Source organism: Vitis vinifera, chromosome 18, assembly GCF_030704535.1.
Source record: "Vitis vinifera cultivar Pinot Noir 40024 chromosome 18, ASM3070453v1".
Classification (NCBI taxonomy): Eukaryota; Viridiplantae; Streptophyta; class Magnoliopsida; order Vitales; family Vitaceae; genus Vitis; species Vitis vinifera.
The window spans coordinates 19,290,056-19,305,103 of NC_081822.1; positions in this window are offsets into that span (position 1 = coordinate 19,290,056).

A 15,048-nucleotide genomic window follows, 5' to 3' on the forward strand; every position below is an offset into this window, starting at 1 on the left:
TTTTTTGTATATTAATGGGTACTTTGACCACCATTAAGTTTGATGGTTCATGTACCATGCATCAACATGTCATTGAGATGATAAACATAGTAACAAAACTAAGGCCCATGGGATTGGAAGTGAGTGAGAGTTTCCTTGTGCAATTTATCATTAACTCATTACCTCTTGAATATGGTCCATTCCAAATAAATTACAACACTATTAAGGATAAGTGAAATGCAAATGAGTTGCAACTTAAGTATGATTATTCAAGAGGAAGCAAGGCTTAAAAAACAAGGAATTCACTTTAGTAATCTCATAGGTCAACAAGGAGTTGGAAAGAAACTTGAAAAGAAGAATGGAAAGGGCAAACAAGGAGCATTAAAGATAAAAGTGTAATTTTCCCAAATCCACAATAAAGATTGTTTAAAATATAAGGCATGGTTTGAAAAGAAAGGTAAGCCTAGTGCTTTAGTTTCCAATCAAATTTGGTTGAAGTTCCTTATAATACTTGGTGGATTGATTTTGGTTGTACTACTCATGTTTCAAATATGATGCAGGGATTCCTTATGACCCAACCACAAATCCAAATGAAAAGTTTATTTTCATTGGGAACCGAGTCAAAGCTCTTATTGAACCTATCATTTGATTTTTGACGCTATAAATCATTTAGACCTCTTTCATACTCTTTATGTCCCTTATGTTTCCCGAAATTTAGTTTCCTTATTGAGATTTGATTCAAATAGATATTCTTTTAAATTTGGGAATGAATGTTTCAATTTGTTTAAACTTAATCATTTCATTTGTTTTGATACTCTTTATGATGGTTTATATAAATTCAAGCTTGATAACCTTTTTGTTGAGTGTCTATTTGTAGGGAAACCTAGGTCTCTTCGTTTTTTATCCCATAGTTAGGTTAGACACAGGCAAAAACTTCCTAAGTTTTTCTAAATCCTATGCATAGTGGAAAATTACATTTTTAATCATAAAAAAATTTAAAAATTGTTATAGAAAACAATATTTGAGATTTAGATGTTCTCAAATCTATTCCACATGGTGAAGATGAAGATCGTTGTCATCAAAGGTCTTGAATACCCAAGATCTTCCACTCGATGACTCTTCCTTGATCTTGACACTCAACTAGTGGGGAAGAAAAGAGGATGAAGGCTATGTCTCTTTCTTTCTGTGGAGGTGGAAGACAAAAAAGTGACGGAAATCCTAACCCTTAGGGGATATTTATAGGGATGCTAAATAGGCTTAAGTGACTTGAGCCCACATGGGCTTAGGTCACTTAATCTAGCCCAAATTGAGTTATAATTGATTAATTAACCTAATAAAGTCATCTAATTAATCAATTAGCCCAATCCAAAGACTTTGTTCACTAACCCTGGTATAACCTTGTATAGTTACAAAAATGCTTTTATGCACAAAAGTGAACCTAAAGCAAATTCAACCCTTATAAACCATGTCATCAAGGTATATGAGCTCCAACGGGAATCATTGAAACCTATAAAATAGTACTAACTCCCTTAAAATCCAATTTTGAAATTGATTCAACATCCCACTATATAATATCAATTGCACTCTAGTACTCTATGTAAATAACAATGAGACACTATATGCTGAGGTCCATAATTTATTATCCATTTGGTTTAGTCTCCCTATGAATTTATGTCCATGGTTTAACAAGGTGAAAACTATTAACCTTTCAAGACTATCTTAACTATCCTTGAGTTACAAATCAATCATTATGTGTTCAACTAACATATCTTAACTTTTTAAGAGTTTATGTTAAGTTTCAACTTAAGGAACTATTATAACCATTGTTTACATGAATACACCTCTTTAGGATCACCTAAGAGAACACTTTATTTTAATCCAAATGTCTCTATTAAGGATACTTATTGCTATTGAATTCCACCAATAATGACCCAATCAATTGTTGGGATTGAGCCCTTAAAAGCATGACATGATATAATAAAATTGGAATTCATTATTTATTTAATGATGTTCCAATTTCACTTTTATCTATCCTCATTCCATGTATTATACTTTATGAGCATTGTTGCTTGCATCTTTTGCATTATACATGACTTAGGTACATTAGGAGTTCTATAGAAGATCTAAGTGGTGGGTTCCTTGAAAATAGATGACTTGTTCAGAACCAGTTCATGGGTCTAGGCAACCCATTAGAGGTTGTAGTGCACCACCTCCTAATTGGAGGGATGGTTAGTCTTGGTTATCGAGATGGGTTTCCTATGGTGAGTGCACTAGTGTGTATGGTTACACATTGAACAGGACCTACAGTGAGTTATGATTTAAGGCTATTAGTCATGACCTTACCAAGTTGTTTCATTATGTTGTCTCTCAACCTTGAGAGAATATTGAGCTTGTGCTAAAGTTAGCAATAACTTTGACCTACGAGCGAGATCGTAATCTGATCATATATTCCATGTGGATTGGGTCATTTTTTATGGAAGCCAGTAACAATAGGTATTCTTAATAGAGGCACCACGATATGTCTTGGGATTGAGACAGTTTTTGGGAACCCCGGATTACTCTATTCCCATGCCTTGGATCATGTAGGGTGCATGCAACTCTATCCTAGGTTCTCTAAATCTATTGCAACAAATAAACAGGTAATAAAAAATAAGAAGAATACCAAAGAAAACATAGATTTAGAGAATAAAGCCCCATACCTTTGATCTGAATGCTCCTAGATTGATTCTAATCAAGGTAGATAACTCCAAAGTCGTAGTAGATCTCGTAAACCCACAATCTTCCTCCCGATAACTCGAACCTTGATTTTGGCACACTTCTGATGAGGATGAAAAATGGTGGAAGTTATGGCTCTCAATCTCTCTAGATGGTGGAAAACAAAAACTATAGAAACCGTAACCTCTAAGGGGTATTTATAGGGTTCCTAAGTGGGCTTAAGTGACTTGAGCTCACATAGGTTTGGGTCACTTAATCTAGCTTAAAACGGATCTTAATTTATTTATTAACCTAATAGGGCTTAGTAATTAATCAATTAGCTCAATCCAGAGACCTTGTTCACTTACCCCTATGCAATCTTGCATAATTACCAAAATACCCTTATGCACAAAAGTGAACCTAAAGCTAATCCGATCCTCATAATCTGTGCCAACAAGATATATGAGCTCAGAGCAAAGACCATTGGGACCCATAGGAACACTGGCTCCCTCATAATCCAATTCTAAAGTTGATTCAACATCCCACTACAGAAAATCAACTGAACTTCAATATCCTATGTAAATAACAATGATACACCAAGTGCTTGGGTCCATGACCTACTATCCATTGTGGTTAGTCTCTCCATGAACTGGTGTCCATAATCTAACAAAGTGAAAGTTGTCAGACTTTCAAGACTACCTCTACCATCTTTGAGTTACAAATCCTCATATTGTGTGTTCAATTGACATATCTTAGCTCTCAAAGAGACTATGTCAAGTTTCACTTAAGGAACTACTATGGCCATAATTTTCATGAACACGCCTCCTTAGGATCACCCAAGGGGACACACTGTCTTAATTCCAAGAGATATCATGGTGCCTCTATAGAGAATACCTATTGCTATTAACTTCCATCAACAATGACCTAATTCATAGGGAATATATGATCAGCTTACAATCTCACTGTAGGTCAAAGTCATTACTAACTTTAGCATAAGCTCGATATTCTCTCAAGGTTGAGAGACAATATAATAAAGCATCTTAGTGAGGTCATGACTACTTGATAGTCTTAAGTCATGACTTATCGTAGGTCTTGTCCAATGTGTAACCATACATACACTAGTGTACTCACCATGGGAAACTCATCCCGATAGCCAAGACTAGTCATCCCTCCAATTAGGAGGTAGTGCTCTACAACCTCTCATGGGTTGCCTAGACCCATGAACCGATTGTGAACAAGTCATCTATTTGTAAGGAACCTATGACTTAGATTTTCTGTGCAACTCTTAATGCACCTAAGTCATGTATAATGCAAAAAATGCAAACAAGAATGCTCATAAAGTATAATACATGGAATAAGGATAGATAAAAGTGAAATTGGAACATCATTAAATAAATAATGAATTCCAAATCTATTACATCATGTCATACTTTTAAGGACTATATCCTAACAATAGTATGTCCCCTTGGGTGATCCTAAGGAGGTGTGTTCATGGAAATTATGGTCATAGTAGTTCCTTAAGTGGTAGAGGTATGATATGTCAATTGAATATACAATAGGATGATTTGTAACTTAAGGATGGTAGAGGTAGTCTTGAAAGGCTGATAGCTTTCACCTTGGTAGACTATGGACACTAGTTCATGGGTAGACAAAACACAATGGATAGCAGGTCACAGACTCGAACACTTGGTGTCTCGTTGTTATTTACATAGGATACTAGAGTTCAATTGATTCTCTATAGTGACATGTTGAATCAACTTTAGAATTGGATTATGAGGGAGCTAGTATTCCTATGGGTTCTAGTGGTCCCTACTAAGAAGTCATATACCTTATTGGCATGGGTTATGAGGGTCAGATTGGCTCTAGGTTCACTTTTGTGCATAAAAGCGTTTTGGTAATTACACAAGGTTGTATAAGAGCAAGTAAACAAGGTCTCTAAATTGGGCTAATTAATTAATTTGTAGGCCCTGTTGGGTTAATTAATCAATTAGAACGCATTTTGGGTTAGATTAAGTGACCCAAGCCCATATGGGCTTGGGTCACTTAAGCCCACTTAGGAACCCTATAAATACCCCCTAAGGGTTAGGGTTTCCATAGCTATTGTCTTCCACCATCCAAAGAGATTGAGAGCCATAGCCTCTACCCTCTTTTTCTCCCCACCAAAAGTGTGACAAGATCAAGGTTTGAGTCATCGAGTGGAAGACTTCAGGTTTACAAGACTTTTGCTATTTCGATATTCATTTTCACCATGAGGATTTGATTTGAGAACATTCGAATCTAAGGTATGGTTTTCGTTAACACTTTTTGAATCCTTTTAAAGTATAAAAATTCTATTTTTCCATTGGGCATAAGATTTAGAAAAAGGCTAGGATAGTTATGTATGTTCCTAACCTGATCTAGACTTGGGAAATGGAGAGATCCGGGTTTTTCCCTTCATCAATACAGAATAATATATGATCAACATACGATCTCGCCTATAGGTCAAAGCCATTGCTAACTTTAGCATAAACTCAATATTCTCTCAAGGTTGAGAGACAACATAATGAAGTAGCTTGATGAAGTTATGACTATTTGATAATCTTATGTTATGATTGACTGTAGGTCTTGTTTAATGTGTAACCATATACACTAGTGCATTCACCATGGGAAAATCATCCTAATGGTAAAGACTAGTCATCCCTCCAATTAAGAAGTAGTGCATTACAACCTCTAATGAGTCCTATGAACTGAAAATGAACAAATCATCTACTTACAAGGAACCCATGATTTGTATCTTCTATGCAACTCGTAGTGCACTCAAGTCATGTACAATATAAGAGATGCAAACCAAAATACTTTAAAAAATGTAATGCATGGAATTAGGATAGATAAAAGTGAATTGGAAATTAATAAATGATAAAATCCACAAGTTTATTACATCATGTCATGCTTTCAAGGGCTTTGTCCTAACAATCTTCCACTAGCCCTCAAAGCATCATGACTTTAAAGCAACTAGCTACACATCATGCCTTTAAATTTTGATATAAAACAATAAAACCTAAAATATATACGTGTCAACAAGATGTGGTATTATTTTTTGTTAGGTTTGTATTTTGGAACTCTACCTTTTAAATTTTATCTTTATTTTTTTAAAATAAAAAAATTGATATAAAACAATAAAACCTAAGATATATATGTGTCAATGAGACATGGTATTTGTTTTTGTTAGGTTTGTATTTTGGAACTCTACCTATTAAAATTTTCTCTTTAATTTCTTTTTATTCATGAAAAAACTAAAAAGTATTTTCCCATGTGAAGTAATCAATTGATGTTAACTATGTGTTAGGACATTGATTCTTGTTTATATGTTGGCAATTTTGTTTCAATATATGTTTGGACTTAGAAGTCTTTTTAGACTTACTTTCCATTGAAGATCAAGGGTTATTGTTTGTCCAACCAAGAAGTCACATATGTCTAAAAAGGTTTAGCTTATGGCATATAAAGGCTTATTTGAGGTATAAAAGGTTCAGTATCATTTTAGAGCTTAAAAGGTTTTTAAAAAATGTTTTTTCAAAAAGTAAGGACCACTTAAGTGGTTAGAGTGCTCAAGCTATTAATCCCACTCAAGCGGTTGGAGTACTCAAGCTAGTAGTCTAAGTCTGCTCAAGTAATCATGATAGTCCTATCGAGTTTAGAAATGTATTTTGAATGAATTTCAATCCAACTCTAATTTGGAAACTTGTGATACTGAAATCCTTCTAGCTTTTTCCTATAAATACCTCTTTTATAATCCTTTGAGGGTTAGAGAATTAGGTTAAGAGATTAGAGATGGTAGAGATCTAATTGTTAAAGACCTTTCATTCTTTATAGGTACTCTTTGAGAGGAAAACCTAATTTGCCACACCATTCCCATTCTTTTATTCAAGAATTCAATTATTTGAATTGTTGGTTGAAGACCATAATCCCTTTGAAAGGATCGAAGGATCTAATAGGGAGCAATAAGTAGTTACTATGTCCTAGACATGTATCAAGTTGTAGGTACTAGAGAGTAAGTCTTTAGGGTAAACCAGTCAAGTAAATCTATGTGACTTGATTTCAAATAGTGGATTTTGATCGATAGGTTTTAGACCTTTATCTCCATAGTTTGTGGGGGTTTCTTACGTAAAAATCTTGTGTCTCATAATCTATTTCTTTGTATTTGATGTTATGTTTGAATTGCTTAGAATAGGTTAATTTGTTTTAACCTAATATCTTACAAAACAATCCTAAAAGATTCATATTTATATTTATTCATGCTTATATTCTGATTGAAGATATTGAATTGGTTGGTTAATTTGTTATTGAGGTTATTGGGATTGTTGTTGAGTTTGTTAGTTTGGTTATTATGGCGGTTATCATTATTATTCCTAACATATTTCAGCATATATATTATTAATTTTGGATATCAATTAACCATAAAAATAAGATTTTAAAATCACTCATTTACCCCCTCTCGATGTTCTTTATTGGACTTTCAATTATTCAAGGGGTATTTAGAGCAATACCCATATTTTTTTCACCATGTAATAGGCCACACAGATTATAATAATACCATGCTAGCAGGGCCCAACTTTGCTACCACCAAGTCAACCCATTTATAGTCAAATGGTTTAGGCCCACATGGTAATTTCTGGTCCATGTGGATTCCTAAGAAAATTGAAGAAAAAAATGAAATACTGACAATAAAGCCGCAATCCTGATGGAGAATTAATAACGTACCTAAGTTTGGAACATAAATTAAGACAGAAAAGTGGTCGTTGTAGTGGTGCCTTTTTGTTAGTAGAAAACCCAAATGAGTGAGTGGAAAAACATTGATGATAATAGGGTTGTTTTGAGGTTCAACCATTATTGAAAAAAAAAAAGAACAATACTAGATTTTGTGTTTGTTTGTTGAAGCTTTTCATGGCTCTAACACCATAAAAGAATAAGATTTGAATGAATAACATGTTGTATTTTTCATATATATATATATATATATATATATATATAGGAATAATGCTACATTTTTTGTGTTTTCTTATTGAAGCTTTTTATGGCTTTGACACCATAAAAGAACAAGATTTGATATATATATATATATATATGCTGAAGTTAGTTTTGTAATGTTTCGTAATTTCTAAAATCTTTTGCCTAAAATGCACGAAAACAAACTTCAACACAAATGAAATTATAAATTGGTTCCTATACACATTAACATATTGATGGGTTTTATTATTCATGTTTTTAGTTTGAAAGAAAGTCGTTAGCTAACAAGATGGAAGATATTGCAAAGATCATCCTGAACTTGGTCATTGTGTTCTTGGCAAAAATGATGATTCAAATGATGAAAAATATTGGACATTTTGTACAATGGAATATTCAAAAGGAGGCATTTCTAAAAAATTATATAAGGTCCTCATTTATCATTGTTATTATTGATGATCTATATACTCTATCTTTAAATAACATTAATAATACCTCTATATTATCAATAAACTTTATGATTAATTAACAATTACCACCTTCTTCGTATTTAAGGATGGTTTTTGTCCTACTTGGTATTATCGTTATCATTATTATTTAGTCTCTTTTTTTATTTAGATATTATTATCCATCCAATTAAAATATTAGGAATTTCATTCCAAGATATGAGTTATGAATTCTCAAATCCATGGAATTTTCCTCTCTCTCATTCATTTAATCCCTATAATTTTTTGTTTTATAAAATTCATCCATGTAAAGTTGCCATCCTTCTTTCTCTCATTTTTATTATTTATTTATCTTAGTGAGGTTAATTAAATTAATTTTTTAAAATAATTGTATGCAAAGGAGTAACAAATGCATTCCAAGACAATTTTGAATTCTAAATTATTTTTAGAAGTTACTAGACTAATTCAATGAATCAAATCTCACATTATTTTAAGGACTTGTCAACAAACTCAATGTTTGATGTTGAGTGTGGTATAAAAGGATTTTGGGTAAAATGGGTGATGGGAAAAATATTTCAGTATGCCATAAACATAATTGTTCTAGAGTTTGTCACCTACGTAATATGGAAATTTGAGCAAAAAAAAACAATGGGATAAAAATTGATATGCATGATAATATTTTTAACCTTTCATAATAATTTGTAAAATTTTCAAACATATTTAATCATAAAGTGATGATCCATATCATTTATGTATAATTATTTTTATTTAATAATATTCATAATTTTATTTTCAATTTTTTTCCTTAGATTTAATAACTATAAGTAAGGAAAATATATAAAAAAACTTATTAAAAAAATGTAATATCTAATTTTGTTAGCAAATATAGAGACTAAAGTTTGTACCCTCAATTTTAAAACATGTCGACATAATTAAGAAACTCATACATATATAGTGTTATGAATTTAAATTTTTTCCTTTATGTAATATAAGATATAACAAATACTATCAAATTCAAAATGTAAATATAAATGGAAAATTATTTAATTTGGAATAAGTCTAGATAAGGAGTTTTGGTTCTAATTTAAATTTAAACTAGGGTTTTTATTTTTTATTTTTTAAAATCATTTTTTTTAAATATAATTTTAAATTGATTTTTAAAAATAAAATAGTTTGGTTTAAACAACAACAATTTTAATAACTTATATTTTATTTGCTCAAATGATTAATTTGACCTAAAGTTCCTTAATTAGACAATGCACCTTAAAATCTTTCTTCACTAAAGAATATATTTATTATTCTATTTTAAAAGTATGTGTTATTTTATAAATAATAATTTTAAGTAAAGGAATATCAAAAAATTTCGACGATACTTCTCAGAAATTTCGCTTGTCGGTTAGCCCCGACACGTTATTCATCACCGATTATCGGTCGACAGAAATTTCGGTAATTTTTCGGAAATATCACCTATATTTTGGTATTTAAAGGTATTTTTACTGCTTTTTTGGGAAATTTCCCGATATTTCCTACCAGTCTAGCCCACACACAATAAGATGCTTTTTAAAATCTGTCCAATTCTTTTTTCTTTTAAAAAAATAAAATAAATAAGAGGCTATTTGGTAATCTGATCATGATTTGCAGCCAAAGGTTGTGTTCTTCAGCCTAGCTCAAAAATCGTGGATTTTAGTTTCGTGAAATTTAAATCTAGTGGCATAAAAGCAAAGAGACCCCTAGAACAGATCCAAAAAACACAGGGAGCAAAAAAAAAAAACCAACAATTTTTTTTGTTTTCCTTAGTGGTTTTGCATGGATTTTCTCAGAAATCCAGTGGCATATAAAGGCTTATTTGAGGTATAAAAGGTTCAGTATCGTTTTAGAGCTTAAAAGGATTTTAAAAAAATGTTTTTTTCAAAAAGTAAGGACCACTTTATCGGTTAGAGTGCTCAAGTGGTTAATCCCACTCAAGCAGTTAGAGCACTCAAGCTAGTAGCCTAAGTCCGCTCAAGTAGTCATGATAGTCCTATCGAGTTTAGAAACATATTTTGAATGAATTTCAAACCAACTCTAATTTGGAAACTTGATACTGAAATCCTTCTAGCTTTTTCCTATAAATACCTCTTTTATAATCCTTTGAGGGTTAGAGAATTGGGTTAAGAGATTAGAGATGGTAGAGATCTAATTGTTAAAGACCTCTCATTCTTTATAGGTACTCTTTGAGAGGAAAACCTAATTTGCCACACCATTCCTGTTCTTTTATTCAAGAATTCTATTATTTGAATTGTTGGTTGAAAACCGTTATCCTTTTGAAAGGATCAAAGGATCTACTAGGGAGCAATAAGTAGTTGCTATGTCCTAGACATGTATCAAGTTGTAGGTACTAGAGAGTAAGCCTTTAAGGTAAAGCAATCAAGTAAATCTATGTGACTTGATTTCAAATAGTGGATTTCAATTTATAGGTTTTAGACCTCGTGGTTTTTTATCTCCATAGTTTGTAGGGGTTTCTTACATAAAAATCATGTGCCTCATTATCTTTTTCTTTATATTTGATGTTACGTTTGAATTGCTTAGAATAGGTTAATTTGTTTTAACCTAATATCTTACAAGACAATCCTAAAAGATTCATATTTATATTTATTCATGCTTATATTCGGATTGAAGATATTGAATTGGTTGGTTAATTTGTTATTAAGGTTATTGGGATTGTTGTTGAGTTTGTTAGTTTGGTTATTATGGTGGTTATCATTATTATTCCTAACATATTTCAACATATGTTATTAATTTTGGATATCAATTAACCATAAAAATAAGATTTTTATTGGGGTAAAATCCTATTTGAATATCCAAGTTATCCTTATAATATTTTGGATAAAAAAAAGTGATCATAATTTACAAATATTTTTTTTTTAAATTTTAAAATCACTCATTTACCCCCTCTCGATGTTCTTTATTGGACTTCAATTATTCAAGGGGTATTCAAAGCAATACCCATATATTTTTCACCATGTAATAGGCCACGCAGATTATAATAATACCATGTTGGTAGGGCCCAACTTTGCTACCACCAAGTTAACCCATTTATAGTCATGGTTTAGGCCCACATGGTAATTTCTAGTCCATGTGGATTCCTAAGAAAATTGAAAAAAAAAATGAAATTACTAACAATAAAGCCACAAGCCTGATGGAGAATTAATAACGTACCTAAGTATGGAACATAAATTAGGGAAGAAAAGTGGTCGTTGTAGTGGTGCCCTTTTGTTAGTAGAAAACCCAAATGGGAGGCCACATATGACCTACTCAGGTCTTCTCTTCCCCAAACTCCTATCACATCTAACCTTAAGCAACAAAACATTCCACCCATTCTTCATGTGTTTTTTCTTCCCTCTTCTCCTCTCCAACTTCCACACAAATCTACAGATTAATGCTAAATTAAAGGGATTGATTTTGGAAATTATTAAGGCTGACAAAGATTGATATAATTAGAATTCAACACATTTTTCATTGATTGATTAATCATGTTTGAATTAAATTTGTATTTATATAACCCATTTAATAAATAAATTCTTTTCCAATCAACTTATATAACACAAATTGACCTATATAATAATCATGTTGATTAACTTGTTTATAAGCATAATCTGTTGAATCGTATTTGACTTGTTTAAAAGACCAATTAAATTATAAACAAGTTAGGTTAAAAATTTAAACATATTGACTCGAATAAATTCTAATTCGACTCTATTATTACAATGGCGATCAGGTTTTGAGTGAGTGGAAAAACGTTGATGATAATAGGGTTGTTTTGAGGTTCAACCATTATTGAAAAAGAAAAAAGAAAGAAAAAAATAATACTAGATTTTGTGTTTGCTTGTTGAAGCTTTTTATGACTCTGACACCATAAAAGAATAAGATTTGAATGAATAACGTGTTGTATTTTCCATATATATATATAGGAATAATGCTAGATTTTTTGTGTTTGCTTATTGAAGCTTTTTATGGCTCTGACACCATAAAATAACAAGATTTGATATATATATATATATATAGGGTTGTTTTGAGGTTCAACCATTATTGAAAAAGAAAAAAGAAAGAAAAAAATAATACTAGATTTTGTGTTTGCTTGTTGAAGCTTTTTATGACTCTGACACCATAAAAGAATAAGATTTGAATGAATAACGTGTTGTATTTTCCATATATATATATAGGAGTAATGCTAGATTTTTTGTGTTTGCTTATTGAAGCTTTTTATGGCTCTGACACCATAAAATAACAAGATTTGATATATATATATATATATATATATATATATATATATATATATATATATGTTGAAGTTAGTTTTGTAATGTTTTGTAATTTCTAAAATCTTTTGCCTAAAATGCACGAAAATAAACTTCAACACAAATGCAATTATAAATTGGTTCCTATACATTAACATACTGATGGGTTTTGTTATTCATGTTTTTAGTTTGTAAGAAATTTGTTAGCTAACAAGAGGGAAGGTATTACAAAGATCATTATGATCTTGGTCATTGTGTTCTTGGCAAAAATGATGATTCAAATGGTGAAAAATGTTGGACATTTTGTACAATGGAATGTTCAAAATGAGGCATTTGCAAAAAGTTATATAAGGTCCTATTTATCATTGTTATTATTGATGATCTATATACTCTATCTTTAAATAACATCAATAATACCTCTATAATATCAATAAAATTTATGATTAATTAATAATTACCACCTTCTTCGATATTATCGTTATCATTATTATTTAGTCTCTTTTTTATTTAGATATTATTATCCATCCAATTAAAATATTAGGAATTTAATTCAAAGATATGAGTTATGAATTCTCAAATCCATGGAATCTTCCTTTCTCTCTCATTCATTTAATCCCTATAATTTTTTGTTTTATAAAATTCATTCATGTAAAGTTGTCATCCTTATTTCTCTCATTTTTATTATTTATTTATCTTAGTGAGGGTAATTAAATTAATTTTTTTTTAGATAATTGTATGCAAAGGAGAAACAAATGCATTCCAAAACAATTTTGAATTCTAAATTAGTTTTAGAAGTTACTAGACTAATTCAATGAATCAAATCTCACATTATTTTAAGGACTTGTCAACAAACTCAATGTTTGATGTTGAGTGTGGTATAAAAGGATTTTGGGTAAAATGGGTGATGGGAAAAATATTTTAGTATGCCATAAACATAATTGTTCTAGAGTTTGTCACCTATTTAATATGGAAATTTGAGCAAAAAAAAAAAAAAAAAACAATGGGATAAAAATTGATATGCATGATAATATTTTTAACCTTTCATAATAATGTGTAAAATTTTCAAACATATTTAATCATAAAGTGATGATCCATATCATTTATGTACAATTATTTTTCTTTCAAAATATTCATAATTTTATTTTCAAATTTTTTTCCTTATATTTAATAATCATAAGTAAGGAAGATATAAAAAAACTTATTAAAAAAAATGTAATATCTAATTTTTTTAAACAAATATAGAGAGTAAAGTTGTACCCTAAGTTTTAAAACATGTCTATATAATTAAGAAATTCATACATATAAAACGTTATAAATTTAAATTTTGTCCTCTATCTAATATGAGATATAACAAATATCTATCAAACTCAAATGTAAATATAAATGAAAAATTATTTAGTTTGGTATAAGTCCCAAGGAGTTTTGGTTCTAATTTAAATTTAAAACTAGGGTTTTTATTTTTTATTTTTTAAAATCATTTTTTTAAAATATAATTTTAAATTAATTTTTAAAAATAAAATAGTTTGGTTTAAACAACAACAATTTTAATAACTTATATTTTATTTGCTCAAAATGATTAATTTGACCTAAAGTTCCTTAATCGGACAATGCACCTTAAAATCTTTCTTCACTAAAGAATATATTTATTATTCTATTTTAAAAGTATGTGTTATTTTAAAAATAATAATTTTAAGTAAAGAAATATCAAAAAATTTCGGCCATGATTATCGACTGGCTCCTTCGTAACCATTATCGGTGGAAATTTCGGTAATTTTTCGGAAATATCAGTGATATTTCCGTATTTATCGGTAGTTTTAGTCGGGAAATTTCCCGATATTTCCTACACGTCCAGTCCAGGCACAATAAGATGCTATTTGGTAATCTGATCATGATTTGCAGGCAAAGGTTGTGTTCTTCAGCCTAGCTCAAAAATCGTGGATTTAGGGTTGTGAAATTTAAATCCAGTGGCATAAAAGCAAAGAGACCCCTAGAACAGATCCAGAAAACACAGGGAGCAAAATAAAAAGCAATTTTTTTTTGTTTTCCTTGGGGGTTTTGCATGGATTTTCTCGGAAATCAAACGAGGATGAATTTTCCCGGAAATCAAATGGGGGACGGATTTTCATGGGAATCGAATGGGGGTTGCAAAATAATAATAATAATAACATGATTAGATTAGTACCTGCGAGGATTTGAGAGTGGCAAAGGAAGATTTTCTTGGAAATCGAACGAGGATGAATTTTCCCGGAAATCAAATGGGGGGTGCAAAAATAATAATAATAATAATAACAACATGATTAGATTAGTAACTGCGAGGATTGAGAGTGGCAGAGGAAGATTTTCTCGGAAATCAAACGAGGATGAATTTTCCCGGAAATCAAATGGGTGATGGATTTTCATGGGAATCAAATGGGGGTTGTAAAAATAATAATAATAACAATAACATGATTAGATTAGTACCTGCGAGGATTGAGAGTGGCAGAGGAAGATTTTCTCGGAAATCAAACGAGGATGATCAAACGGGGGATGGATTTTCTTTGGAATCAAATGGGGTTGAAAAATAGGGCCTTTTTAGGGATTCTCTCGTCTGGAGGGCAACTTCAGAAAAGGGCTTCTTGATGCCTCGAGTGAGAGAAGTGGTGGCATTGACTAATTCTAAAAGGAAACAAATC